The following is a 13437-nucleotide window of genomic DNA, read 5'->3' on the forward strand; positions in this document are numbered from 1 at the left end:
CTGGTAACCTTTGGTGAAACACCTTTCTTATCAATTAACTAGCTCACCACAGGTGATGGCAATCATACATTACCAGGAAAGTCCAGGAACAGAGCATTTTCTCCCTCATGGAGAGGCCGGGTCAGGTAGGCAAGTATGAGGAAGGTTCCAGAGGCTGCAGCAGCAGCAGTAAGATGTGGCCGGATGATAGGGGAAGAGAGAGGGAGCCTTGTGCTGTGATGCAGGCAGAGTCTGGAGCTGAGTAACAAGCAACGTGCAGCTGGGCTGGGGAGGTGGATCCAGGCTGCTGGTGACAAGTAGAAAAGGAGCAAGTGAGAGCCTTGTCTCTGCCTACGGCCACACCACCCTGAACACGCCCGATCTCGTCTGATCTCGGAAGCTAAGCAGGGTCAGGCCTGGTTAGTACTTGGATGGGAGACCGCCTGGGAATACCAGGTGCTGTAGGCTTTTGCTTTTCTAGGCTGCAACCAGCAGGGGTCGCTCTTGTCAGCTTCTTTTTCTTCTTCATTTTTTCAAATTAAACTTTTTGCTTTCTTTCTTTCTTTCATTCCTCTATGTTCATGCAGAAAACCCGAACCGTTTACCACTCGGCGGCAGCCCCATACTCATCAGGATAATGCATACACCACTAAGTTAGCAGCGCCGTACATCCCACCTAGTGTCACCGACACAGTGAAATCACAGCGATGCTGCGCCCAAATTTCCTGCTGCAACAGACAGTGCGCTAAAGGCGTCACCTGGCACACAGGTTATACGGCCACCTCACACACTGGCAAATTGTCTGCCCTCAAACCCAGTCCACTGCATTTCTGGGCACCTTATCATCCAGATATCAGGTCAGTCCTAAACATCTGGACCCTAACCAACGTCATAGTGAATCCTGCATGTATGCACTTTTTATTCAGTACCCGGACATGCAGCAGACACGGGAACTGGATGCAGTGCAATATGTACTAAAGCCTCGGAGAGAGATAAAGTGGATGGAGGTAAAGAACCAGCCAACCAGCTCCTAACTGTCATTATTCAAACACAGCCTGTAACATGGCAGTTAGGAGCTGATTGGCTGTTACTTTACCTCTGGCCACTTTATCTCTCTTTAAGGCATAGGTCTGCAAACTCGGTCCTCATTACCCCCACACAGTGCATGTTTTGCAGGTCTCCTCACAGAATCACAAGTGAAATAATGAACTCCGCCTGCGGACCTTTTCAAATGTGTCTGTGAGTAATTAATCCACCTGTGCACCTGCTGGGTTACCTGCAAAACATGCACTGTGTGGGGGTAATAAGGACCGAGTTTGCAGATCTATGCTTTAAGGCTTAGTACATAGACCCCCTATTAAACCTCACACGTCAGATGCATCCACGCGCCACTCAAGCACACTTATCTTATAAAATAAAGACACAACAACTGTAATTGGCGTGAAAGGGGTCAGCTTTTATTTTCTGACTGATAGGGAGGCCTATTAAATACTAAAACTAAAATGCAGACTTCCCTATCTAACTAAGGTGGCGGGGAGAAGAACGGTTAAGCATGATAAACGTAACATGGGTGATCAATGTTATAATACAGAAAAACAAGCAATAAAAAACAGATGTGTGAGGGAGCCTTCTGCCCCAGATGTTCCGGGATCGGCCTCCTGCCTCCATCCCAGACATCGAAAATCAAAAATCCAAGGACAGGGGTCGGCCTTCTGCCACTACCCCTGCCCCACCAACAGTTGCAGGGACGGAGGTACGCTCCGCCCCTACATGGTAAAAATTGGGCGACCGGCCCCGCCATCCACATATGTTTATACCAGTTATATGGACCCACTTGGTAAAGCGATGCCCGTAAACTAATTATAAAACTATAAAATTTACCTAAAAGTACACCCAAACTTACTAACCTTGAACTCATAATTAAAATTAAGTAACCGTTCAGAAACCGGCCAACTGCCAGGTTACCAACCTGCCACCGCCACCTACTCCGAAAAGACTAACTAAAAGGGACCTAAGAACTGAAGCAGAACAAAACTAACTAAAGAGACATAAAAGTAGAATACGGACTAATGCAACGAAACCCAAGAAAAACTACCTAAAGGTACCTAAGAATGTGAATAAGGTCCCCCAAGAAGATCAGTATACCAGCCGCAGGCCATCCCCGGCGGAGGCCTCTACGCCCCCACCAGCGAACAGACCGCAGCTTTGGCCGGGCCAGCCCAGACACGAACAGCCCGTAGATGTATGAATGGCCGTCAAATCATATAAAGTGCGGACCTAACCGCCGTCCTGCAAAAGAAGGGTGTGACGCGGGTTAATAAGCAAAATAAATATAGTATGAGTAGTAGATGGGCAACCTAACTGCGTCCCTAACGGGGAGGGGGTTTTGGGGGGAAGGGTCGCCCAATTTGACTTGAGGCAAAAACACAAAACTTCGTTAGCCGGCAAAAGCCGTAATTAAAACCAACGATAAAACAAAAATTCCTCAAGGCCCCTGCAATCGCAAAGTGCAACTGCGGCGAGCGGCTAGTCCTCAAAGGGGCGCACTGGGAGGAAAAGGCCTGATATAGCGTATGACTGCACCAGACCTCCACCTACCCAGTGCCCGGACTTCGACTTCGGACCAACCCGCCGCAGCGGCTGCTGGCGCAGCGCCGTTGCGGAAAGAGTGAGTCCCAGTGTCGGCCGGAGATAGACCCAGGTACAAAAAACAACGTTCCAAATCCGACCGGGAGTGATATCTGGACAACGGGGAACCGTCACGATGGACGAGCTACCCGGTGGGCGTTGGAGGCCGAAGGGACGAACAAGCCCGGGCCGCGGGCACTGGACAAATGCCCCGCGCATGAGCCTGACACATTCGAACCCACAGCCCCCTGCCGACTACGTCCGTCGTGGAGCGCTGAATCCGACACCACAAACCGTCGGGGCATATGACGACGCAGGCCGCCAGCACGGGTGAGGCTGAAGTCTGAGAGACGGACCCCAGCTCACCCACCCTGAACGTACCGTGGAAAGGACATCGTAAAGGCCACCATGAAGAGGCGAACCCGTATCCCCAATATCGTATCCCCGTATCGTGAGCGCTGAATCCAAAATCCCAAACCTTCGGGGCGTGCGTCGACGGCCTTTATAGACTGAAAGGAAGGCCTATTAAATCTAAACTTGTATTAAAAAAAACTCCCTGTCTAACTAAGGGACGGTTGAAAATATTTATCACACCTAGCAGGAAGCAGACAGCTCAGGAAAATAAAATATCTCAAATCATAGTTGAAATAATAACCTAAATGTTGGAGGGCCTTCTGCCCCGATGTTCTGGGATCGGCCTTCTGCCACCATCCCTAAGGGCCTGCTACCCTAGATGTTCTGGGATCGGCCTTCTGCCACCATCGCCAAGGGTCCGCTACCCCGATGTTATGGGATCGGCCTTCTGCCACCATCCCTGAGGGCATGCTACCCAGATGTTATGGGATCGGCCTTCTGCCACCATCCCTGAGGGCCTGCTACCCAGATGTTATGGGCCACATAGCAGACAGCAGACATCTCAGGAAAATAAGATATCGCAAAATCATAATTGAAATAATAACCTAAATGTTGGAGGGCCATCTGCCCCGATGTTCTGGGATCGGCCTTCTGCCACCATCCCTAAGGGCCTGCTACCCTAGATGTTCTGGGTTCGGCCTTCTGCCACCATCGCCAAGGGTCTGCTACCCCGATGTTATGGGATCGGCCTTCTGCCACCATCCCTGAGGGCATGCTACCCAGATGTTATGGGATCGGCCTTCTGCCACTATCCCTGAGGGCCTGCTACCCAGATGTTATGGGATCGGCCTTCTGCCACCATCCCAGCCATCCCGAATCCAAAGCAACTATGGGCCATCTGCCTTGTGAGGGGTCTTACCCACTATGGCCCCTCTCCAGAAGGTAGCGCAGGAGCCAAAGACCTGTGGGTTAAATCCTCCAATCCGCACACAGAAGCAGGACAGAAGTCCCCTTGGATTAAAGTTGCAGGAGCTAACTGCCGAAACCACTGCCAGTCGCCGCGAGAAAGGGTATCATCAATTTCGTTGCGCTCGGCTGGGACATGCTTGTCTCGCAACGTAATGTTGTTCACCCAGCATAGCAAGACTATCTGCGCGAAGACCCGCAGTCCAGCAAGGATGTGGACTCCTGCCTAATGATGGCAAAAAACCACGCCCAAATGGTCGCACCAGAAGACCACCTGTCTGTTATGCAGGGCATAGCGCCAGAGCGCCACTGTGCCCAATATGGGAAAAAACATCCAGCAACAGCAAGAATCGCAAGCACCAGAGGCGTCCGTGAAAAACTCCAGAGAGGAGGGGAAACGAACTAGAAAACCGTCCAAATACGTAAATCCCGTGAGTGCTAACTAAGAAAATGATGAGGGTGTCCAATCCAAACTGTCGCCCATTCCAATTTCCCACAGCAAAACTCTACCCATTGGGATAACGTTCCAAGCAAAAAGAAACAGGCCCAAGAAGGATTGCGCCTGTTGTAGAGTAAGCTTGTCCACGGTGAGCTCATAGAGGAAACCATCGGGAAGACGCAACACCGTGTCCCCAAGGAGCCTTCAGAGGCCCCCGACCGTATCCTTCTGAATCCTGAGGTAAACGGAGGGACCCTGCCAACGGCCACCGCAGCAAGACGACGCAGCGAACAGAGCCAGGTGGGCCGAGCAAAGAAATCATCCAGGTAGTGCGACATACCCCGCTGGCCCGCCGCTTGCTGAGGACCCCAGTGGAGGAAAGAACTGCACCTTGCAAAGTCAGCGCACGAGAGAGAAAAAACCCCACAGGGAGGCAGCGATGGATATAATAGCCATCATCCAGTTGAAAACCCATAATCGAAAGGCGAAAGGGTGCAGCGGAAGGAGCGAACTGCTGACGCGATGTCCAATTACACATAGCCGCCCCCGGACCAAACGACCGAATGGCATCTATGGTCGAATCAAACTTACAGATAGGTAAACGACCCTACCTGATAATAGGGATAGCCTTATTAACAGATGACCCGAGAGGACAGGTAAGATGGATGACAAAGCCTATCATCCCGGCCAACGACAAAGCGGCCGCAACCTTAAGCCAGAGCACACCCGGAAACTACCGAGCCGAATGCAAGTTCGTACTAGCCCCGTGATCCGCCAGACCATGCATCGGCAAGAGGCAACTAGGTGCGAAAACCCGAGGTAAGAATAGGGCGTCCACCGGCCGCGTGAGCCGTCACAGCCAGGGTATGAGCGCTCGAAGTCTAATTGTGGAGGGGGCTGTGGCCAACGCTTGGGGCCGCAGGAGCGCGGCTCAGCGGGCCGGAATTACCCCTGTGCCGTGTACTGGGGCAGTCCTTGATCCCGTGCCCTACGCCACAGCTGATGCAGGAGTGACGAATGCGACACCCCCGCCCCAAACCGCATTGGGCAGGATTGAAAGTGAAGAATTAACCACGCCCCCGCGCCCCATGAACCACCGCAAAAGCTGGCAGAATGAGAGGCCGGTCGTGGAACCCGTTGTTCCTGCTGTACTCCCATATCCTTTTTACCGAAGGTATAGATCTGCCGCCCATGCTGTTTGCCCCGGAAGTTCCAGTAGTAACGCCGCCAAGTATGGTACAGCACTTGTATAAGGAATTGAAGGCGCACGATGTTCATGTGTTCGACCAGGCGCGACTCTGAGTAACACGCCACCAAGATCAACATGCACCTAACTCAAGTCGTGTAGGAGCGCAAAGCGTCCTCGCTGTTCCGGCCCTTTTGCTTAGCCGAAAGCAAGGCTATACGAGCATCACTAGTAAGAGCAAAATATAAGCAGATAGGCCCTTACGGATCCGGTCCCAGATCCACTGCCGTGTTGGCACAGAGAACAGTGTACTACTCCCCCGACACTTGCGAGGCGGAATAGGTTGAATGCCGTAGCTCGCTGCGTTTTTGACCCTGCAAACTGTCGCAGGAAGGGGACACACCCTACGCGGATGTGGAGGCAAGGGAAGAGTCCGTGCCACTGCGCCTATCGCGCTTGCCGGTACCCCTGCGCGCACTGTTGCCGTTGCGAGAGGAGCGGGACTGAGTACTAGTTCCCCCCCCCACTACGGGGGTAACTGCGCTCCCGTCGGACCATTCAGGGCCCGATGAAGACTCACCAGTAAGAGGGGGAACTCCGTCCGTCCCAGCAGCCGCCGTACTCTTGTAGATGCGTCGACTGACTACATTCCTGGCCCGGCGTCTGCGGCTGGGGAAACAAAAGCGACAATGTTCCCCCGTTCCCCAAACGGACCCGCAGCCGCGGGGAGTGGGGCAGGCGGGGCGACCGTCACGCCAGAGGACAGGAGAGATTGCGCATTGTTATCTGTCAAAAGGCGGCGGCCCATCCCGGTCTCCCGGGTACGGAGGATAACAAGGGAGCTACCGTCGACACGGCAGCAGCACAAATAGCGGACAAGGTGGTGGCGTTCACCACGGGATCAGCCGCCGTGACAGGGGCTCTAAAATCAGACGCGTCACGCGATTCGCGCGCCCCACGGGAGGTACACAAACCTCCCGTCGGGAGAAAGGCCCCGGGAGGCGAAGCCGGAGAGTCGCCAGAACTAGAAAGAGGCGGCTCAACGTCGGCTGAGTGCTGTCCGCTGCAGCTACGGAATTAGACATCTGGACGCGGGGAGGGACTGATCGCTCGCCTACTGTCGTCGCCAGCCGCCCCCGTATGAAACCGGTAGGGCTGCAAGTTGACGGCTGGCGGCAGTACAAAGCGGGCCACTAGCCGGCGGGAGGGGCCGGCATCACGGGTCCAACCACGGCAGGAGAGGTCAGGAGGGCTGCAGAACGCCCTCTTCTAACCGGCCCTGCCCTATCCGCAACTGGCAACGGGGGATGTAAAACCGCAGAGCGGGGGCGACACCCCGCTCTGTCGGGGGAGGGCTCAGGCCAGACCTGACCGGCCGAAAGGGGGGGGGGGGGCGGCGGCCAGATGTGTCTGGCCTCATCGGGCCCCCCAGCTGGCAGTATGAGAAGCCGCACACAGACGCTGCCTAGACTGCATGTGTCAGGCAGCCACGCGACCCCCCGCCCGCCCAGTAACCCCAGTAGTGGAGGTCCGTGGGTTCCCCCCACCTTTTTATTTATTTATTTAATTCTTTTTTATTATTATTATTTATTTTTTAGATTTTATTTATTTTATTTTATTTAAAATAAACATTTCGGGCACAGTAGCGCCCCCTGGTGGCAGCCAGCCGCCGATCCACGGGCCGGGAGCTCAGTCCTGGTCCCACGTGATCGGAGCTGCTGCTGGTGGCGCCTAGCGACGGGCTCAGGGACGGCAGAGCACCGTCCCTGGCAAGCCGCCGCGTGCGCCCTCTATCCCCCACGCTCCGTCCCCCGCCGCGGCTAGCAGCGGGGACGGAGAGCGCACTCGCGGGGGAGCACGGGCGGGCCGCTGAGGCCGGCCGCACGCGCCCAGAACCTCTCCGGCAGCCGCAGCAGGCACTCCCCGGGCTGGCTGGACCTCAGGACGTCCAGGAGCCGGGCGGGGGGCAGCGGTGCGAGCTGACATTCTGGCGGCCATACGGGAGGCACAGAGCAACTATTAACCCAGGTAAGAATAGAAGGGTAAAGAAGGAGAAGTGGGAATATAGACAGTAAAAGAACAGAGGAGAGGGAGTGAAAGAAGCAGAAAGGGATATGTTAGAAGTATGGTAGAGAATAAGGGTGTAGGATATATTAAATGAGATCAATACTTACAGTCATGAGAAGAGCTGAAAAGAGGGAGGAAGTACCCTGTCAGCAGCCTATATGTATGACAGGCCAGCCCCTATACATGATCCAGCCAATCAGCACCTCGGACCCTCTCCACGTTCCTCCCACCACAAAACATTAACCCCTTCCAAGCCAAGGTGATGCACTGAGCGGCGCTGCGGAAGCCCCGACGGTTCGTTTATGCTGCTATGGTCACAGTATGTTCCCTACGCAGTCTGTCTGTTTCCCAACAATGGATGAGTGTGAACATATAAATGGTGTCATTTCACCAATGTACTATGCTGAGTCCGCATGCTACTTCTCCTCCAAAAGGTAAGTATAGCTCTCACTTCCGCGTGGAACCACAAGTCTCAGCCAGTCTGCTTGGAATTTTTCCTGTCAGCTGCTTATCTGCGTCACACTGCTGGATGGCGTCTCCCGGCGCTCCTCTCTCAGCAGCTACAACTGTCGCCCCTCCAACTGCTCCCTTTTATTTGGAAATCAACTCTGGGCCCCTCTTTTAAAATGGCCAAATTAGAGGAGGCTCTCACTGGCCACAAAATGGCTGTCATCAGAATAATCACCTGTAAAGTGATCTTTTGGGAAAGTAGCATATTACTTGTGGGTGGGACAGGTGTGTAAGTAATACCTCACAGCCTCAGCAGGGGATCACAGGAGGCCATCTTCTCTAGGCCCCAATGCCTGGTGTGGGCCCACGTCTGCAAGGTTCCAGCAGTAGCAGCACCGTCCTGAGGTGCACAGGAATCCTTGTGCAAAGCCACTGCTAATTCCAGACAGCTGCCTGAGTCCACAATGTGTTCCTGGCTCCCAGCAACCCTCCACCCATGGCCTGGACTCTGTGCAAAGCAGCCCAAGCCTTCAACCGTCATTCCCAGTCACCAAGGAGACCAGCGCTGTCCTGAAGAAGGCTTTCCGTAGCCCTTCCCATTCTGTGGCAGACGTGGCCCACGCCAGCCACTGCCCAAGTAATGAGGCCAGAAACAAAGCACTTAGCTGCTAAGGGCCTGGGAGAGGGCAGGCTGCAGGGAAAGCTGCCCACCTACCCACCCTAGTGTGATGGCCTTGCTGCTGTAAGGCGCTAGGGGCGAGGCCATCTGTAAAGATATAAGAAAGGGTCTGAGACGCTGCTGCGTAGTAACAGGAATGCCAGACGGAGGCCAGGGTGTGACAGTAGGATTGTGGGGCAATAAGGAGGAATACAGGGGGTATAGGAACTTAGGTCATACTTGCCTACCTGACCCTCTCCATGAGGGAGAAAATGCTCTGTTCCTGGACTTTCCTGGTAACCTTTGGTGAAACACCTTTCTTATCCATTAACTAGCTCACCACAGGTGATGGCAATCATACATTACCAGGAAAGTCCAGGAACAGAGCATTTTCTCCCTCATGGAGAGGCCGGGTCAGGTAGGCAAGTATGAGGAAGGTTCCAGAGGCAGCAGCAGTAAGATGTGGCCGGATGATAGGGGAAGAGAGAGGGAGCCTTGTGCTGTGATGCAGGCAGAGTCTGGAGCTGAGTAACAAGCAACGTGCAGCTGGGCTGGGGAGGTGGATCCAGGCTGCTGGTGACAAGTAGAAAAGGAGCAAGTGAGAGCCTTGTCTCTGCCTACGGCCACACCACCCTGAACACGCCCGATCTCGTCTGATCTCGGAAGCTAAGCAGGGTCAGGCCTGGTTAGTACTTGGATGGGAGACCGCCTGGGAATACCAGGTGCTGTAGGCTTTTGCTTTTCTAGGCTGCAACCAGCAGGGGTCGCTCTTGTCAGCTTCTTTTTCTTCTTCATTTTTTCAAATTCAACTTTTTGCTTTCTTTCTTTCTTTCATTCCTCTATGTTCATGCAGAAAACCCGAACCGTTTACCACTCGGCGGCAGCCCCATACTCATCAGGATAATGCATACACCACTACGTTAGCAGCGCCGTACATCCCACCTAGTGTCACCGACACAGTGAAATCACAGCGATGCTGCGCCCAAATTTCCTGCTGCAACAGACAGTGCGCTAAAGGCGTCACCTGGCACACAGGTTATACGGCCACCTCACACACTGGCAAATTGTCTGCCCTCAAACCCAGTCCACTGCATTTCTGGGCACCTTATCATCCAGATATCAGGTCAGTCCTAAACATCTGGACCATAACCAACGTCATAGTGAATCCTGCATGTATGCACTTTTTATTCAGTACCCGGACATGCAGCAGACACGGGAACTGGATGCAGTGCAATATGTACTAAGCCTCGGAGAGAGATAAAGTGGATGGAGGTAAAGAACCAGCCAACCAGCTCCTAACTGTCATTATTCAAACACAGCCTGTAACATGGCAGTTAGGAGCTGATTGGCTGTTACTTTACCTCTGGCCACTTTATCTCTCTTTAAGGCATAGGTCTGCAAACTCGGTCCTCATTACCCCCACACAGTGCATGTTTTGCAGGTCTCCTCACAGAATCACAAGTGAAATAATGAACTCCGCCTGCGGACCTTTTCAAATGTGTCTGTGAGTAATTAATCCACCTGTGCACCTGCTGGGTTACCTGCAAAACATGCACTGTGTGGGGGTAATAAGGACCGAGTTTGCAGATCTATGCTTTAAGGCTTAGTACATAGTCCCCCTAAGTAGATAAAGTCAACCTTTCTGTCAAACTTGACAGGTACCACACCCACTTCTCCTAGGACCCGCCCCCTTTTAATATTAAATGATAGTGTTTTATATCGCTTAATATAAAATTTTATATAAATTGATAGTGTTCGATATTAAACCGTATTAAAAATTGTTGCGTAACACCAGTTACAGAGTGTCAAGCAGCACCAGTCGCAGAATGTCACGCAACGCGGCGCGTCAAATCAGGCGGATGAAAGATGCATATTACACAGTGTTAAAACCAGGTAGTTTTAGCGGCATTGATAAATATTATGGGTCGGTTAAAAATAAATTTAAAAGATCCGACGTAAGAAAGTGGTTACAAGAACAAGACGCATACACGCTGCACAAGCCAGCAAGAAAAAACTATAAAAGGAACATGATTTGTGTATCGGGTATAAACCAACAGTGGCAATGCGATTTGGTCTCGCTGATAGATTTGTCAAAATACAACGATGGCGTTAAATACATATTAACAATCATCGATATATTCAGTAAGAGGGTGTGGGGTGAAAGTCTGACCGCTAAGAATGCAGCAACGGTCGCTAATGCTTTTGAAAAAATATTCCAGCGCGGCGATGTGCCGTTGAAGCTACAAACCGATAATGGTAAAGAGTTTCTAAACAGAAGCCTAAAAAAGGTGTTAGAAAAATACGGTATAAAGCATTTCACGACCAATAACGATGTGAAAGCGGCTGTTATAGAGCGCTTCAATAGGACTTTAAAAACACGCATGTGGCGCTATTTCACGGCAAAGAATACCTACAGATATATAGACGTTTTACAAGACTTCATACGCAGCTATAATAACACATACCATAGAACGATTAAGTGCGCTCCAAACGATGTGAATGACTCTAACGCATTGAGTGTCTTCAAAACGACCTACGGTGATTACTTTAGAAGTAAGAAAGCCCCAGTTTGTTTAGGAATCGGTGACCACGTCCGTATTTCTAAATATAAGGACATATTTCAGAAAGGTTACGAACAGAGCTTTTCTGAGGAGATTTTTGTTGTACATAGTGTGAACACTAAAGGGATTAAACCGCTTTATAAGTTGGCAGATCTGTACGGTGAAGTTATAACAGGTAGTTTTTACCCCGAAGAGCTTCAAAGCATACCAAAAAACTATAACAGAGTTTACAAAGTGGAAAAGATTTTAAAAAATAAGACGGTCAGAGGCCGTAAATACGCGTTAGTCAAGTGGCGCGGGCACCCCGCAAAATTTAACAGTTGGGTCGCAGCATCGGTGATAAAAGACATATAAAGATCATCAGGATCTAACAAGACGTGCGATGGATGACAAGTCGTTCTACATAACCTTACCCAGCAACGCATCGGCTGTTACCTTCCCGCAAAATAAGATTTCTAACTATACGACAAAGTTGGCTAAACCGATAGACTTAAATGGCGAATGGGAAGTGGCACTTACTGAGATACAATACCCGCATACGTGGAATACATTGGATTTACAAGATTGTAGACTGCAATTATCATGGGATGGAACGGCGGAACAGCCGGTGGCGAGAGTCGCGAGTTTGTGCATTAAACCCGGGTTTTATGAAACAATCGAAGCGTTACTAAACGTAATCAACGCTGAAATTGTACAACTGAAACTGGACGTTGGATTAAGACTAACGTATGACCCATTTGCACGCGTTGTAACATGTGACAGTAAACTGTTGTATCAAATCCACGCCGGTTCTAAGCTGACATGGATACTGGGTTTACAACCTAAAACTAATATTTCTAAACCATGCGCCGACATCAAAGGCGGCCAATATACGATGTACGTGTACACAGACATTATCGAACACCAACGGGTCGGGGATAGTTATGTACCGCTACTTCGCACTGTTGAAATGAAGGGTTATAACAATGAGGTTGTCACAATACGATACGAGAAACCCGATTACGTACCATTGTGCAAAACACATTTTGACACGATAGCCATAGAGATAAAGAACGACCAAAACGAGAACATGGCATTTAAGTTTGGGAAAGCGATCGTGAAGCTACACTTCAGACGTCGCAAAACTGAATTTTATTAACTAAGCAGAATGGTCGCTGTTAAAAATTATGGCGATCCGGGACTCTATGCGCAATATTATAAATCTCAAGCCGGTAATGGATTACCAGGTTTTCACGGCAGCGCATACATGTACGGCTGCGGTTTAGGCGGTATTTTTCGAAGTCTTTTCAGAAAAGCTGTTCCTCTTTTCCGGAGAGGTTTAGAGTTGGCTAAACCGCATATGAAGACAGCGGTTCGTAATATAGCGAAAGATGTTATCGGGCAAGCCACAACGGCCGTTGTGAATAAGATACACGAGGCGAACCAAGCAAAGCAAGACGGTTCAGGACTAATATATACAAGAAAAGGCGTGTCTAAAAGAAAACGGAAGCGTATGATAACGCTTCCGCCTTGGGACATACCCTTTTTAAATAAAAAACAGAGACGACGCAACTCAAAGAAGAAGAGAAAGCCGAAGAGTGCCGCTGGTGATATTTTTTAAACATGTCTTTCATACACCACGAATCCGTTGAATGTGCAAAAACAGAGCTGGATCTTTTTGACGTGCCCCCGACACAAACTAGCATAGAGAAAAGTCTATACGTCGAAGTTCAACCTTTAGCGGCGTTATCCGACACAGCTCCGCTTGAGTTTTATATAGCAGCCAGCGGTGAACACTACTACGATCTGAACAATACGCTGTTGTACGTGACATGTAAGATCGTACGAACCGATAACACGCCGATACCGCAAGGTGCGCGGGTCGCGCTTATTAATTACCCAATAGCGACTTTATTCAACCAAGTGGATGTAACTTTGGGCGACAGGCTCATATCACAATCCAACAATCTTTACGCATACCGCGCGTACATTGAGACTATATTAAATTACAGCTCGGACGCATTATCAACAAAACACACAACAGGACTATTTTACAAAGATGTGGATGGTGAATTTAACAACACGGCGCTGGACGGCCCGAATACGGGATTCAAAAAACGAGCAGGCGCAACAGCGCAGAGTCGCACTGTTGAACTGCTAGGACCGCTTC

The 13437-nt window shown here is 50.9% G+C and overlaps 2 non-coding genes across 2 annotated transcripts; both read left to right on the forward strand.

Annotated features, from left to right (window-relative positions):
* Positions 1–328: 328 nt before the first annotated feature.
* On the forward strand, positions 329–447 carry LOC135001209 (5S ribosomal RNA). Its single transcript, XR_010202739.1, has one exon. It is a non-coding gene; the product is annotated as a 5S ribosomal RNA (ribosomal RNA).
* Positions 448–9342: 8895 nt separating this feature from the next.
* On the forward strand, positions 9343–9461 carry LOC135001210 (5S ribosomal RNA). Its single transcript, XR_010202740.1, has one exon. It is a non-coding gene; the product is annotated as a 5S ribosomal RNA (ribosomal RNA).
* Positions 9462–13437: the final 3976 nt, after the last annotated feature.

The sequence above is a fragment of the Pseudophryne corroboree genome, unplaced genomic scaffold (assembly GCF_028390025.1).
Source record: "Pseudophryne corroboree isolate aPseCor3 unplaced genomic scaffold, aPseCor3.hap2 scaffold_1623, whole genome shotgun sequence".
Lineage (NCBI taxonomy): Eukaryota > Metazoa > Chordata > Amphibia > Anura > Myobatrachidae > Pseudophryne > Pseudophryne corroboree.